This window comes from Schistocerca cancellata, unplaced genomic scaffold (assembly GCF_023864275.1).
Source record: "Schistocerca cancellata isolate TAMUIC-IGC-003103 unplaced genomic scaffold, iqSchCanc2.1 HiC_scaffold_705, whole genome shotgun sequence".
Taxonomy (NCBI): domain Eukaryota; kingdom Metazoa; phylum Arthropoda; class Insecta; order Orthoptera; family Acrididae; genus Schistocerca; species Schistocerca cancellata.
In genome coordinates this window covers 261,610-275,570 of record NW_026046716.1, presented here as the reverse complement: position 1 = coordinate 275,570, position 13,961 = coordinate 261,610, and the positions used below count along the sequence as shown (strand labels likewise).

At 55.0% G+C, this 13,961-nt stretch overlaps 14 non-coding genes across 14 annotated transcripts; all 14 read right to left on the bottom strand.

The window, feature by feature from the left end:
- Positions 1–604: 604 nt before the first annotated feature.
- On the bottom strand, positions 605–723 carry LOC126140477 (5S ribosomal RNA). The gene has a single exon (XR_007529030.1). It is a non-coding gene; the product is annotated as a 5S ribosomal RNA (ribosomal RNA).
- Positions 724–1,564: 841 nt separating this feature from the next.
- On the bottom strand, positions 1,565–1,683 carry LOC126140476 (5S ribosomal RNA). The gene has a single exon (XR_007529029.1). It is a non-coding gene; the product is annotated as a 5S ribosomal RNA (ribosomal RNA).
- Positions 1,684–2,532: 849 nt separating this feature from the next.
- LOC126140404 (5S ribosomal RNA) lies at positions 2,533–2,651 on the bottom strand. Its single transcript, XR_007528965.1, has one exon. It is a non-coding gene; the product is annotated as a 5S ribosomal RNA (ribosomal RNA).
- An 836-nt stretch (positions 2,652–3,487) lies between these two features.
- Positions 3,488–3,606, bottom strand: LOC126140475 (5S ribosomal RNA). Its single transcript, XR_007529028.1, has one exon. It is a non-coding gene; the product is annotated as a 5S ribosomal RNA (ribosomal RNA).
- An 836-nt stretch (positions 3,607–4,442) lies between these two features.
- Positions 4,443–4,561, bottom strand: LOC126140474 (5S ribosomal RNA). Its single transcript, XR_007529027.1, has one exon. It is a non-coding gene; the product is annotated as a 5S ribosomal RNA (ribosomal RNA).
- A 1,045-nt stretch (positions 4,562–5,606) lies between these two features.
- LOC126140473 (5S ribosomal RNA) lies at positions 5,607–5,725 on the bottom strand. Its single transcript, XR_007529026.1, has one exon. It is a non-coding gene; the product is annotated as a 5S ribosomal RNA (ribosomal RNA).
- Positions 5,726–6,561: 836 nt separating this feature from the next.
- LOC126140471 (5S ribosomal RNA) lies at positions 6,562–6,680 on the bottom strand. Its single transcript, XR_007529025.1, has one exon. It is a non-coding gene; the product is annotated as a 5S ribosomal RNA (ribosomal RNA).
- Positions 6,681–7,519: 839 nt separating this feature from the next.
- Positions 7,520–7,638, bottom strand: LOC126140768 (5S ribosomal RNA). Its single transcript, XR_007529293.1, has one exon. It is a non-coding gene; the product is annotated as a 5S ribosomal RNA (ribosomal RNA).
- An 836-nt stretch (positions 7,639–8,474) lies between these two features.
- Positions 8,475–8,593, bottom strand: LOC126140470 (5S ribosomal RNA). The gene has a single exon (XR_007529024.1). It is a non-coding gene; the product is annotated as a 5S ribosomal RNA (ribosomal RNA).
- Positions 8,594–9,432: 839 nt separating this feature from the next.
- Positions 9,433–9,551, bottom strand: LOC126140766 (5S ribosomal RNA). Its single transcript, XR_007529291.1, has one exon. It is a non-coding gene; the product is annotated as a 5S ribosomal RNA (ribosomal RNA).
- Positions 9,552–10,387: 836 nt separating this feature from the next.
- LOC126140762 (5S ribosomal RNA) lies at positions 10,388–10,506 on the bottom strand. Its single transcript, XR_007529287.1, has one exon. It is a non-coding gene; the product is annotated as a 5S ribosomal RNA (ribosomal RNA).
- Positions 10,507–11,345: 839 nt separating this feature from the next.
- On the bottom strand, positions 11,346–11,464 carry LOC126140469 (5S ribosomal RNA). The gene has a single exon (XR_007529023.1). It is a non-coding gene; the product is annotated as a 5S ribosomal RNA (ribosomal RNA).
- Positions 11,465–12,300: 836 nt separating this feature from the next.
- On the bottom strand, positions 12,301–12,419 carry LOC126140323 (5S ribosomal RNA). The gene has a single exon (XR_007528891.1). It is a non-coding gene; the product is annotated as a 5S ribosomal RNA (ribosomal RNA).
- Positions 12,420–13,261: 842 nt separating this feature from the next.
- LOC126140468 (5S ribosomal RNA) lies at positions 13,262–13,380 on the bottom strand. The gene has a single exon (XR_007529022.1). It is a non-coding gene; the product is annotated as a 5S ribosomal RNA (ribosomal RNA).
- Positions 13,381–13,961: the final 581 nt, after the last annotated feature.

Genomic DNA, 13,961 nt, shown 5'->3' with positions numbered 1-13,961 from the left:
GGGCGCGTGCAGCCTTCGACACTAGCGGAGGACGCATCTTGTCCCTGGTGCTCAGCGGAGGGCCTGTGCGGGGTGCGCCAGTGTCGTGCTGGAGGGCCCACTGGTAGCGATGTGGACTTCCTCGCCTCGCCTCGCCTCACACCAGGTGTCTGCGTAGTTTGCAGTGCATTCGCACCATTCCTATCCCTGTCCCTGTCCCCGTCCCGACTTGTCCCGACTTTGCTCGACTGCCGCTCGCTGCCGCTCGGGTCGTGGTCCATATGACAGCGCAAGCACGACAAACGTCTGCGGGACGAGACGAGACGAGACGAGACGAGACGACTAAGGAATAAATTCGTGGTTACAAATCAAATTTGGAACTCTACACTCCTACACAACAATAGGCGGTACGTATTTCAGAATTCACCTGCCGATTCGTACTGTTTTGTCGTTTTCAAAGTCTTCTTGGCAAACGTGGTTAGCACATTCTCCCTCAAACTGAGTTAATTACTGCATTTTCGTACCATTACAGTAGTTTAAAAGGCTTAAGGAAGCATCTTTGTCACAACAGAAAGGTAGTTTGAAAATTGGGCTGGCGACATAACAAAAAAAAAAACAGGAAGGGAGCCAACAGCACCCGGGTTTCCCAGGCGGTCACCCATCCAAGTACTAGCCGGGCCCGATGATGCTTAACTTCGGTGATCGGACGAGAACCGGTGTATTCATCATGGTATGGCCGTTGGCCCTCATCTAATGTAGGAGCACGGCAGAATTCGCGTTCGGCTTTTCTCCCAACACACAAAATGTTAGTTTTCGGCCGCATTTGACGAAAGCGCTTCCTTCCGCAACCGCCAGTTCCTCGAGGGCGGCGCGGGGAGGCGCGCCCGGCGTCCCAGCAGAGTGACGACCGAATTGGCGGGCGCACCGCCGCGTGTGTGAGACGCACTGCTGCTCGTTGCACCCCCTGTCATTCGCTGGGCGCGTGCAGCCTTCGACACTAGCGGAGGACGCATCTTGTCCCTGGTGTTCAGCGGAGGGCCTGTGCGGGGTGCGCCAGTGTCGTGCTGGAGGGCCCACTGGTAGCGATGTGGGCTTCCTCGCCTCGCCTCGCCTCGCCTCACACCAGGTGTCTGCGTAGTTTGCAGTGCATTCGCACTATTCCTATCCCTGTCCCTGTCCCCGTCCCGACTTGTCCCGACTTTGCTCGACTGCCGCTCGCTGCCGCTCGGGTCGTGGTCCATATGACAGCGCAAGCACGACAAACGTCTGCGGGACGAGACGAGACGAGACGAGACGAGACGACTAAGGAATAAATTCGTGGTTACAAATCAAATTTGGAACTCTACACTCCTACACAACAATAGGCGGTACGTATTTCATAATTCACCTGCCGATTCGTACTGTTTTGTCGTTTTCAAAGTCTTCTTGGCAAACGTGGTTAGCACATTCTCCCTCAAACTGAGTTAATTACTGCATTTTCGTACCATTACAGTAGTTTAAAAGGCTTAAGGAAGCATCTTTGTCACAACAGAAAGGTAGTTTGAAAATTGGGCTGGCGACATAACAAAAAACATAACAGGAAGGGAGCCAACAGCACCCGGGTTTCCCAGGCGGTCACCCATCCAAGTACTAGCCGGGCCCGATGATGCTTAACTTCGGTGATCGGACGAGAACCGGTGTATTCATCATGGTATGGCCGTTGGCGCTCATCTAATGTAGGAGCACGGCAGAATTCGCGTTCGGCTTTTCTCCCAACACACAAAATGTTAGTTTTCGGCCGCATTTGACGAAAGCGCTTCCTTCCGCAACCGCCAGTTCCTCGAGGACGGCGCGGGGAGGCGCGCCCGGCGTCCCAGCAGAATGACGGCCGAATTGGCGGGCGCACCGCCGCGTGTGTGAGACGCACTGCTGCTCGTAGCACCCCCTGTCATTCGCTCGGCGCGTGCAGCCTTCGACACTAGCGGAGGACGCATCTTGTCCCTGGTGCTCAGCGGAGGGCCTGTGCGGGGTGCGCCAGTGTCGTGCTGGAGGGCCCACTGGTAGCGATGTGGGCTTCCTCGCCTCGCCTCGCCTCGCCTCGCCTCACACCAGGTGTCTGCGTAGTTTGCAGTGCATTCGCACCATTCCTATCCCTGTCCCTGTCCCCGTCCCGACTTGTCCCGACTTTGCTCGACTGCCGCTCGCTGCCGCTCGGGTCGTGGTCCATATGACAGCGCAAGCACGACAAACGTCTGCGGGACGAGACGAGACGAGACGAGACGAGACGACTAAGGAATAAATTCGTGGTTACAAATCAAATTTGGAACTCTACACTCCTACACAACAATAGGCGGTACGTATTTCAGAATTCACCTGCCGATTCGTACTGTTTTGTCGTTTTCAAAGTCTTCTTGGCAAACGTGTTTAGCACATTCTCCCTCAAACTGAGTTAATTACTGCATTTTCGTACCATTACAGTAGTTTAAAAGGCTTAAGGAAGCATCTTTGTCACAACAGAAAGGTAGTTTGAAAATTGGGCTGGCGACATAACAAAAAAAAAAAAAACAGGAATGGAGCCAACAGCACCCGGATTTCCCAGGCGGTCACCCATCCAAGTACTAGCCGTGCCCGATGATGCTTAATTTCGGTGATCGGACGAGAACCGGTGTATTCAACATGGTATGGCCGTTGGCGCTCATCTAATGTAGGAGCACGGCAGAATTCGCGTTCCGCTTTTCTCCCAACACACAAAATGTTAGTTTTCGGCCGCATTTGACGAAAGCGCTTCCTTCCGCAACCGCCAGTTCCTCGAGGACGGCGCGGGGAGGCGCGCCCGGCGTCCCAGCAGAGTGACGGCCGAATTGGCGGGCGCACCGCCGCGTGTGTGAGACGCACTGCTGCTCGTTGCACCCCCTGTCATTCGCTGGGCGCGTGCAGCCTTCGACACTAGCGGAGGACGCATCTAGTCCCTGGTGCTCAGCGGAGGGCCTGTGCGGGGTGCGCCAGTGTCGTGCTGGAGGGCCCATTGGTAGCGATGTGGGCTTCCTCGCCTCGCCTCGCCTCACACCAGGTGTCTGCGTAGTTTGCAGTGCATTCGCACCATTCCTATCCCTGTCCCTGTCCCCGTCCCGACTTGTCCCGACTTTGCTCGACTGCCGCTCGCTGCCGCTCGGGTCGTGGTCCATATGACAGCGCAAGCACGACAAACGTCTGCGGGACGAGACGAGACGAGACGAGACGAGACGACTAAGGAATAAATTCGTGGTTACAAATCAAATTTGGAACTCTACACTCCTACACAACAATAGGCGGTACGTATTTCAGAATTCACCTGCCGATTCGTACTGTTTTGTCGTTTTCAAAGTCTTCTTGGCAAACGTGGTTAGCACATTCTCCCTCAAACTGAGTTAATTACTGCATTTTCGTACCATTACAGTAGTTTAAAAGGCTTAAGGAAGCATCTTTGTCACAACAGAAAGGTAGTTTGAAAATTGGGCTGGCGACATAACAAAAAAAAAAACAGGAAGGGAGCCAACAGCACCCGGGTTTCCCAGGCGGTCACCCATCCAAGTACTAGCCGGGCCCGATGATGCTTAACTTCGGTGATCGGACGAGAACCGGTGTATTCATCATGGTATGGCCGTTGGCCCTCATCTAATGTAGGAGCACGGCAGAATTCGCGTTCGGCTTTTCTCCCAACACACAAAATGTTAGTTTTCGGCCGCATTTGACGAAAGCGCTTCCTTCCGCAACCGCCAGTTCCTCGAGGGCGGCGCGGGGAGGCGCGCCCGGCGTCCCAGCAGAGTGACGACCGAATTGGCGGGCGCACCGCCGCGTGTGTGAGACGCACTGCTGCTCGTTGCACCCCCTGTCATTCGCTGGGCGCGTGCAGCCTTCGACACTAGCGGAGGACGCATCTTGTCCCTGGTGTTCAGCGGAGGGCCTGTGCGGGGTGCGCCAGTGTCGTGTTGGAGGGCCCACTGGTAGCGATGTGGGCTTCCTCGCCTCGCCTCGCCTCACACCAGGTGTCTGCGTAGTTTGCAGTGCATTCGCACTATTCCTATCCCTGTCCCTGTCCCCGTCCCGACTTGTCCCGACTTTGCTCGACTGCCGCTCGCTGCCGCTCGGGTCGTGGTCCATATGACAGCGCAAGCACGACAAACGTCTGCGGGACGAGACGAGACGAGACGAGACGAGACGACTAAGGAATAAATTCGTGGTTACAAATCAAATTTGGAACTCTACACTCCTACACAACAATAGGCGGTACGTATTTCAGAATTCACCTGCCGATTCGTACTGTTTTGTCGTTTTCAAAGTCTTCTTGGCAAACGTGGTTAGCACATTCTCCCTCAAACTGAGTTAATTACTGCATTTTCGTACCATTACAGTAGTTTAAAAGGCTTAAGGAAGCATCTTTGTCACAACAGAAAGGTAGTTTGAAAATTGGGCTGGCGACATAACAAAAAAAAAAACAGGAAGGGAGCCAACAGCACCCGGGTTTCCCAGGCGGTCACCCATCCAAGTACTAGCCGGGCCCGATGATGCTTAACTTCGGTGATCGGACGAGAACCGGTGTATTCATCATGGTATGGCCGTTGGCCCTCATCTAATGTAGGAGCACGGCAGAATTCGCGTTCGGCTTTTCTCCCAACACACAAAATGTTAGTTTTCGGCCGCATTTGACGAAAGCGCTTCCTTCCGCAACCGCCAGTTCCTCGAGGGCGGCGCGGGGAGGCGCGCCCGGCGTCCCAGCAGAGTGACGACCGAATTGGCGGGCGCACCGCCGCGTGTGTGAGACGCACTGCTGCTCGTTGCACCCCCTGTCATTCGCTGGGCGCGTGCAGCCTTCGACACTAGCGGAGGACGCATCTTGTCCCTGGTGTTCAGCGGAGGGCCTGTGCGGGGTGCGCCAGTGTCGTGTTGGAGGGCCCACTGGTAGCGATGTGGGCTTCCTCGCCTCGCCTCGCCTCACACCAGGTGTCTGCGTAGTTTGCAGTGCATTCGCACTATTCCTATCCCTGTCCCTGTCCCCGTCCCGACTTGTCCCGACTTTGCTCGACTGCCGCTCGCTGCCGCTCGGGTCGTGGTCCATATGACAGCGCAAGCACGACAAACGTCTGCGGGACGAGACGAGACGAGACGAGACGAGACGACTAAGGAATAAATTCGTGGTTACAAATCAAATTTGGAACTCTACACTCCTACACAACAATAGGCGGTGACGTATTTCAGAAATCACCTGCCGATTCGTACTAAAAAAAATGGCTCTGAGCACTATGGGACTCAACTGCTGAGGTCATTAGTCCCCTAGAACTTAGAACTAGTTAAACCTAACTAACCTAAGGACATCACACATATCCATGCCCGAGGCAGGATTCGAACCTGCGACCGTAGCGGTCTTGCGGTTCCAGACTGCAGCGCCAGAACCGCGCGGCCACTTCGGCCGGCCCGATTCGTACTGTTTTGTCGTTTTCAAAGTCTTCTTGGCAAACTTGGTTAGCACATTCTCCCTCAAACTGAGTTAATTACTGCATTTTCGTACCATTACAGTAGTTTAAAAGGCTTAAGGAAGCATCTTTGTCACAACAGAAAGGTAGTTTGAAAATTGGGCTGGCGACATAACAAAAAAAAAAAAACAGGAAGGGAGCCAACAGCACCCGGGTTTCCCAGGCGGTCACCCATCCAAGTACTAGCCGGGCCCGATGATGCTTAACTTCGGTGATCGGACGAGAACCGGTGTATTCATCATGGTATGGCCGTTGGCGCTCATCTAATGTAGGAGCACGGCAGAATTCGCGTTCCGCTTTTCTCCCAACACACAAAATGTTAGTTTTCGGCCGCATTTGACGAAAGCGCTTCCTTCCGCAACCGCCAGTTCCTTGAGGACGGCGCGGGGACTCGCGCCCGGCGTCCCAGCAGAGTGACGGCCGAATTGGCGGGCGCACCGCCGCGTGTGTGAGACGCACTGCTGCTCGTTGCACCCCCTGTCATTCGCTGGGCGCGTGCAGCCTTCGACACTAGCGGAGGACGCATCTTGTCCCTGGTGCTCAGCGGAGGGCCTGTGCGGGGTGCGCCAGTGTCGTGCTGGAGGGCCCACTGGTAGCGATGTGGGCTTCCTCGCCTCGCCTCGCCTCACACCAGGTGTCTGCGTAGTTTGCAGTGCATTCGCACCATTCCTATCCCTGTCCCTGTCCCCGTCCCGACTTGTCCCGACTTTGCTCGACTGCCGCTCGCTGCCGCTCGGGTCGTGGTCCATATGACAGCGCAAGCACGACAAACGTCTGCGGGACGAGACGAGACGAGACGAGACGAGACGACTAAGGAATAAATTCGTGGTTACAAATCAAATTTGGAACTCTACACTCCTACACAACAATAGGCGGTACGTATTTCAGAATTCACCTGCCGATTCGTACTGTTTTGTCGTTTTCAAAGTCTTCTTGGCAAACGTGGTTAGCACATTCTCCCTCAAACTGAGTTAATTACTGCATTTTCGTACCATTACAGTAGTTTAAAAGGCTTAAGGAAGCATCTTTGTCACAACAGAAAGGTAGTTTGAAAATTGGGCTGGCGACATAACAAAAAACATAACAGGAAGGGAGCCAACAGCACCCGGGTTTCCCAGGCGGTCACCCATCCAAGTACTAGCCGGGCCCGATGATGCTTAACTTCGGTGATCGGACGAGAACCGGTGTATTCATCATGGTATGGCCGTTGGCGCTCATCTAATGTAGGAGCACGGCAGAATTCGCGTTCCGCTTTTCTCCCAACACACAAAATGTTAGTTTTCGGCCGCATTTGACGAAAGCGCTTCCTTCCGCAACCGCCAGTTCCTCGAGGACGGCGCGGGGAGGCGCGCCCGGCGTCCCAGCAGAGTGACGGCCGAATTGGCGGGCGCACCGCCGCGTGTGTGAGACGCACTGCTGCTCGTTGCACCACCTGTCATTCGCTGGGCGCGTGCAGCCTTCGACACTAGCGGAGGACGCATCTTGTCCCTGGTGCTCAGCGGAGGGCCTGTGCGGGGTGCGCCAGTGTCGTGCTGGAGGGCCCACTGGTAGCGATGTGGGCTTCCTCGCCTCGCCTCGCCTCACACCAGGTGTCTGCGTAGTTTGCAGTGCATTCGCACCATTCCTATCCCTGTACCTGTCCCCGTCCCGACTTGTCCCGACTTTGCTCGACTGCCGCTCGCTGCCGCTCGGGTCGTGGTCCATATGACAGCGCAAGCACGACAAACGTCTGCGGGACGAGACGAGACGAGACGAGACGAGACGACTAAGGAATAAATTCGTGGTTACAAATCAAATTTGGAACTCTACACTCCTACACAACAATAGGCGGTGACGTATTTCAGAAATCACCTGCCGATTCGTACTGTTTTGTCGTTTTCAAAGTCTTCTTGGCAAACTTGGTTAGCACATTCTCCCTCAAACTGAGTTAATTACTGCATTTTCGTACCATTACAGTAGTTTAAAAGGCTTAAGGAAGCATCTTTGTCACAACAGAAAGGTAGTTTGAAAATTGGGCTGGCGACATAACAAAAAAAAAAAAACAGGAAGGGAGCCAACAGCACCCGGGTTTCCCAGGCGGTCACCCATCCAAGTACTAGCCGGGCCCGATGATGCTTAACTTCGGTGATCGGACGAGAACCGGTGTATTCATCATGGTATGGCCGTTGACGCTCATCTAATGTAGGAGCACGGCAGAATTCGCGTTCCGCTTTTCTCCCAACACACAAAATGTTAGTTTTCGGCCGCATTTGACGAAAGCGCTTCCCTCCGCAACCGCCAGTTCCTTGAGGACGGCGCGGGGACTCGCGCCCGGCGTCCCAGCAGAGTGACGGCCGAATTGGCGGGCGCACCGCCGCGTGTGTGAGACGCACTGCTGCTCGTTGCACCCCCTGTCATTCGCTGGGCGCGTGCAGCCTTCGACACTAGCGGAGGACGCATCTTGTCCCTGGTGCTCAGCGGAGGGCCTGTGCGGGGTGCGCCAGTGTCGTGCTGGAGGGCCCACTGGTAGCGATGTGGGCTTCCTCGCCTCGCCTCGCCTCACACCAGGTGTCTGCGTAGTTTGCAGTGCATTCGCACCATTCCTATCCCTGTCCCTGTCCCCGTCCCGACTTGTCCCGACTTTGCTCGACTGCCGCTCGCTGCCGCTCGGGTCGTGGTCCATATGACAGCGCAAGCACGACAAACGTCTGCGGGACGAGACGAGACGAGACGAGACGAGACGACTAAGGAATAAATTCGTGGTTACAAATCAAATTTGGAACTCTACACTCCTACACAACAATAGGCGGTACGTATTTCAGAATTCACCTGCCGATTCGTACTGTTTGGTCGTTTTCAAAGTCTTCTTGGCAAACGTGGTTAGCACATTCTCCCTCAAACTGAGTTAATTACTGCATTTTCGTACCATTACAGTAGTTTAAAAGGCTTAAGGAAGCATCTTTGTCACAACAGAAAGGTAGTTTGAAAATTGGGCTGGCGACATAACAAAAAACATAACAGGAAGGGAGCCAACAGCACCCGGGTTTCCCAGGCGGTCACCCATCCAAGTACTAGCCGGGCCCGATGATGCTTAACTTCGGTGATCGGACGAGAACCGGTGTATTCATCATGGTATGGCCGTTGGCGCTCATCTAATGTAGGAGCACGGCAGAATTCGCGTTCCGCTTTTCTCCCAACACACAAAATGTTAGTTTTCGGCCGCATTTGACGAAAGCGCTTCCTTCCGCAACCGCCAGTTCCTCGAGGACGGCGCGGGGAGGCGCGCCCGGCGTCCCAGCAGAGTGACGGCCGAATTGGCGGGCGCACCGCCGCGTGTGTGAGACGCACTGCTGCTCGTTGCACCACCTGTCATTCGCTGGGCGCGTGCAGCCTTCGACACTAGCGGAGGACGCATCTTGTCCCTGGTGCTCAGCGGAGGGCCTGTGCGGGGTGCGCCAGTGTCGTGCTGGAGGGCCCACTGGTAGCGATGTGGGCTTCCTCGCCTCGCCTCGCCTCACACCAGGTGTCTGCGTAGTTTGCAGTGCATTCGCACCATTCCTATCCCTGTACCTGTCCCCGTCCCGACTTGTCCCGACTTTGCTCGACTGCCGCTCGCTGCCGCTCGGGTCGTGGTCCATATGACAGCGCAAGCACGACAAACGTCTGCGGGACGAGACGAGACGAGACGAGACGAGACGACTAAGGAATAAATTCGTGGTTACAAATCAAATTTGGAACTCTACACTCCTACACAACAATAGGCGGTGACGTATTTCAGAAATCACCTGCCGATTCGTACTGTTTTGTCGGTTTCAAAGTCTTCTTGGCAAACTTGGTTAGCACATTCTCCCTCAAACTGAGTTAATTACTGCATTTTCGTACCATTACAGTAGTTTAAAAGGCTTAAGGAAGCATCTTTGTCACAACAGAAAGGTAGTTTGAAAATTGGGCTGGCGACATAACAAAAAAAAAAAAACAGGAAGGGAGCCAACAGCACCCGGGTTTCCCAGGCGGTCACCCATCCAAGTACTAGCCGGGCCCGATGATGCTTAACTTCGGTGATCGGACGAGAACCGGTGTATTCATCATGGTATGGCCGTTGACGCTCATCTAATGTAGGAGCACGGCAGAATTCGCGTTCCGCTTTTCTCCCAACACACAAAATGTTAGTTTTCGGCCGCATTTGACGAAAGCGCTTCCTTCCGCAACCGCCAGTTCCTTGAGGACGGCGCGGGGACTCGCGCCCGGCGTCCCAGCAGAGTGACGGCCGAATTGGCGGGCGCACCGCCGCGTGTGTGAGACGCACTGCTGCTCGTTGCACCCCCTGTCATTCGCTGGGCGCGTGCAGCCTTCGACACTAGCGGAGGACGCATCTTGTCCCTGGTGCTCAGCGGAGGGCCTGTGCGGGGTGCGCCAGTGTCGTGCTGGAGGGCCCACTGGTAGCGATGTGGGCTTCCTCGCCTCGCCTCGCCTCACACCAGGTGTCTGCGTAGTTTGCAGTGCATTCGCACCATTCCTATCCCTGTCCCTGTCCCCGTCCCGACTTGTCCCGACTTTGCTCGACTGCCGCTCGCTGCCGCTCGGGTCGTGGTCCATATGACAGCGCAAGCACGACAAACGTCTGCGGGACGAGACGAGACGAGACGAGACGAGACGACTAAGGAATAAATTCGTGGTTACAAATCAAATTTGGAACTCTACACTCCTACACAACAATAGGCGGTACGTATTTCAGAATTCACCTGCCGATTCGTACTGTTTTGTCGTTTTCAAAGTCTTCTTGGCAAACGTGGTTAGCACATTCTCCCTCAAACTGAGTTAATTACTGCATTTTCGTACCATTACAGTAGTTTAAAAGGCTTAAGGAAGCATCTTTGTCACAACAGAAAGGTAGTTTGAAAATTGGGCTGGCGACATAACAAAAAACATAACAGGAAGGGAGCCAACAGCACCCGGCTTTCCCAGGCGGTCACCCATCCAAGTACTAGCCGGGCCCGATGATGCTTAACTTCGGTGATCGGACGAGAACCGGTGTATTCATCATGGTATGGCCGTTGGCGCTCATCTAATGTAGGAGCACGGCAGAATTCGCGTTCCGCTTTTCTCCCAACACACAAAATGTTAGTTTTCGGCCGCATTTGACGAAAGCGCTTCCTTCCGCAACCGCCAGTTCCTCGAGGACGGCGCGGGCAGGCGCGCCCGGCGTCCCAGCAGAGTGACGGCCGAATTGGCGGGCGCACCGCCGCGTGTGTGAGACGCACTGCTGCTCGTTGCACCACCTGTCATTCGCTGGGCGCGTGCAGCCTTCGACACTAGCGGAGGACGCATCTTGTCCCTGGTGCTCAGCGGAGGGCCTGTGCGGGGTGCGCCAGTGTCGTGCTGGAGGGCCCACTGGTAGCGATGTGGGCTTCCTCGCCTCGCCTCGCCTCACACCAGGTGTCTGCGTAGTTTGCAGTGCATTCGCACCATTCCTATCCCTGTACCTGTCCCCGTCCCGACTTGTCCCGACTTTGCTCGACTGCCGCTCGCTGCCGCTCGGGTCGTGGTCCATATGACAGCGCAAGCACGACAAACGTCTGCGGGACGAGACGAGACGAGACGAGACGAGACGACTAAGGAATAAATTCGTGGTTACAAATCAAATTTGGAACTCTACACTCCTACACAACAATAGGCGGTGACGTATTTCAGAAATCACCTGCCGATTCGTACTGTTTTGTCGTTTTCAAAGTCTTCTTGGCAAACTTGGTTAGCACATTCTCCCTCAAACTGAGTTAATTACTGCATTTTCGTACCATTACAGTAGTTTAAAAGGCTTAAGGAAGCATCTTTGTCACAACAGAAAGGTAGTTTGAAAATTGGGCTGGCGACATAACAAAAAAAAAAAAACAGGAAGGGAGCCAACAGCACCCGGGTTTCCCAGGCGGTCACCCATCCAAGTACTAGCCGGGCCCGATGATGCTTAACTTCGGTGATCGGACGAGAACCGGTGTATTCATCATGGTATGGCCGTTGGCGCTCATCTAATGTAGGAGCACGGCAGAATTCGCGTTCCGCTTTTCTCCCAACACACAAAATGTTAGTTTTCGGCCGCATTTGACGAAAGCGCTTCCTTCCGCAACCGCCAGTTCCTTGAGGACGGCGCGGGGACTCGCGCCCGGCGTCCCAGCAGAGTGACGGCCGAATTGGCGGGCGCACCGCCGCGTGTGTGAGACGCACTGCTGCTCGTTGCACCCCCTGTCATTCGCTGGGCGCGTGCAGCCTTCGACACTAGCGGAGGACGCATCTTGTCCCTGGTGCTCAGCGGAGGGCCTGTGCGGGGTGCGCCAGTGTCGTGCTGGAGGGCCCACTGGTAGCGATGTGGGCTTCCTCGCCTCGCCTCGCCTCACACCAGGTGTCTGCGTAGTTTGCAGTGCATTCGCACCATTCCTATCCCTGTCCCTGTCCCCGTCCCGACTTGTCCCGACTTTGCTCGACTGCCGCTCGCTGCCGCTCGGGTCGTGGTCCATATGACAGCGCAAGCACGACAAACGTCTGCGGGACGAGACGAGACGAGACGAGACGAGACGACTAAGGAATAAATTCGTGGTTACAAATCAAATTTGGAACTCTACACTCCTACACAACAATAGGCGGTACGTATTTCAGAATTCACCTGCCGATTCGTACTGTTTGGTCGTTTTCAAAGTCTTCTTGGCAAACGTGGTTAGCACATTCTCCCTCAAACTGAGTTAATTACTGCATTTTCGTACCATTACAGTAGTTTAAAAGGCTTAAGGAAGCATCTTTGTCACAACAGAAAGGTAGTTTGAAAATTGGGCTGGCGACATAACAAAAAAAAAAACAGGAAGGGAGCCAACAGCACCCGGGTTTCCCAGGCGGTCACCCATCCAAGTACTAGCAGGGCCCGATGATGCTTAACTTCGGTGATCGGACGAGAACCGGTGTATTCATCATGGTATGGCCGTTGGCGCTCATCTAATGTAGGAGCACGGCAGAATTCGCGTTCGGCTTTTCTCCCAACACACAAAATGTTAGTTTTCGGCCGCATTTGACGAAAACGCTTCCTTCCGCAACCGCCAGTTCCTCGAGGGCGGCGCGGGGAGGCGCGCCCGGCGTCCCAGCAGAGTGACGACCGAATTGGCGGGCGCACCGCCGCGTGTGTGAGACGCACTGCTGCTCGTTGCACCCCCTGTCATTCGCTGGGCGCGTGCAGCCTTCGACACTAGCGGAGGACGCATCTTGTCCCTGGTGTTCAGCGGAGGGCCTGTGCGGGGTGCGCCAGTGTCGTGCTGGAGGGCCCACTGGTAGCGATGTGGGCTTCCTCGCCTCGCCTCGCCTCACACCAGGTGTCTGCGTAGTTTGCAGTGCATTCGCACTATTCCTATCCCTGTCCCTGTCCCCGTCCCGACTTGTCCCGACTTTGCTCGACTGCCGCTCGCTGCCGCTCGGGTCGTGGTCCATATGACAGCGCAAGCACGACAAACGTCTGCGGGACGAGACGAGACGAGACGAGACGAGACGACTAAGGAATAAATTCGTGGTTACAAATCAAATTTGGAACTCTACACTCCTACACAAGAATAGGCGGTGACGTATTTCAGAAATCACCTGCCGATTCGTACTGTTTTGTCGTTTTCAAAGTCTTCTTGGCAAACGTGGTTAGCACATTCTCCCTCAAACTGAGTTAATTACTGCATTTTCGTACCATTACAGTAGTTTAAAAGGCTTAAGGAAGCATCTTTGTCACAACAGAAAGGTAGTTTGAAAATTGGGCTGGCGACATAACAAAAAAAAAAAAAAAACAGGAAGGGAGCCAACAGCACCCGGGTTTCCCAGGCGGTCACCCATCCAAGTACTAGCCGGGCCCGATGATGCTTAACTTCGGTGATCGGACGAGAACCGGTGTATTCATCATGGTATGGCCGTTGGCGCTCATCTAATGTAGGAGCACGGCAGAATTCGCGTTCCGCTTTTCTCCCAACACACAAAATGTTAGTTTTCGGCCGCATTTGACGAAAGCGCTTCCTTCCGCAACCGCCAGTTCCTTGAGGACGGCGCGGGGAGGCGCGCCCGGCGTCCCAGCAGAGTGACGGCTGAATTGGCGGGCGCACCGCCGCGTGTGTGAGACGCACTGCTGCTCGTTGCACCCCCTGTCATTCGCTGGGCGCGTGCAGCCTTCGACACTAGCGGAGGACGCATCTTGTCCCTGGTGCTCAGCGGAGGGCCTGTGCGGGGTGCGCCAGTGTCGTGCTGGAGGGCCCACTGGTAGCGATGTGGGCTTCTCGCCTCGCCTCGCCTCACACCAGGTGTCTGCGTAGTTTGCAGTGCATTCGCACCATTCCTATCCCTGTCCCTGTCCCCGTCCCGACTTGTCCCGACTTTGCTCGACTGCCGCTCGCTGCCGCTCGGGTCGTGGTCCATATGACAGCGCAAGCACGACAAACGTCTGCGGGACGAGACGAGACGAGACGAGACGAGACGACTAAGGAATAAATTCGTGGTTACAAATCA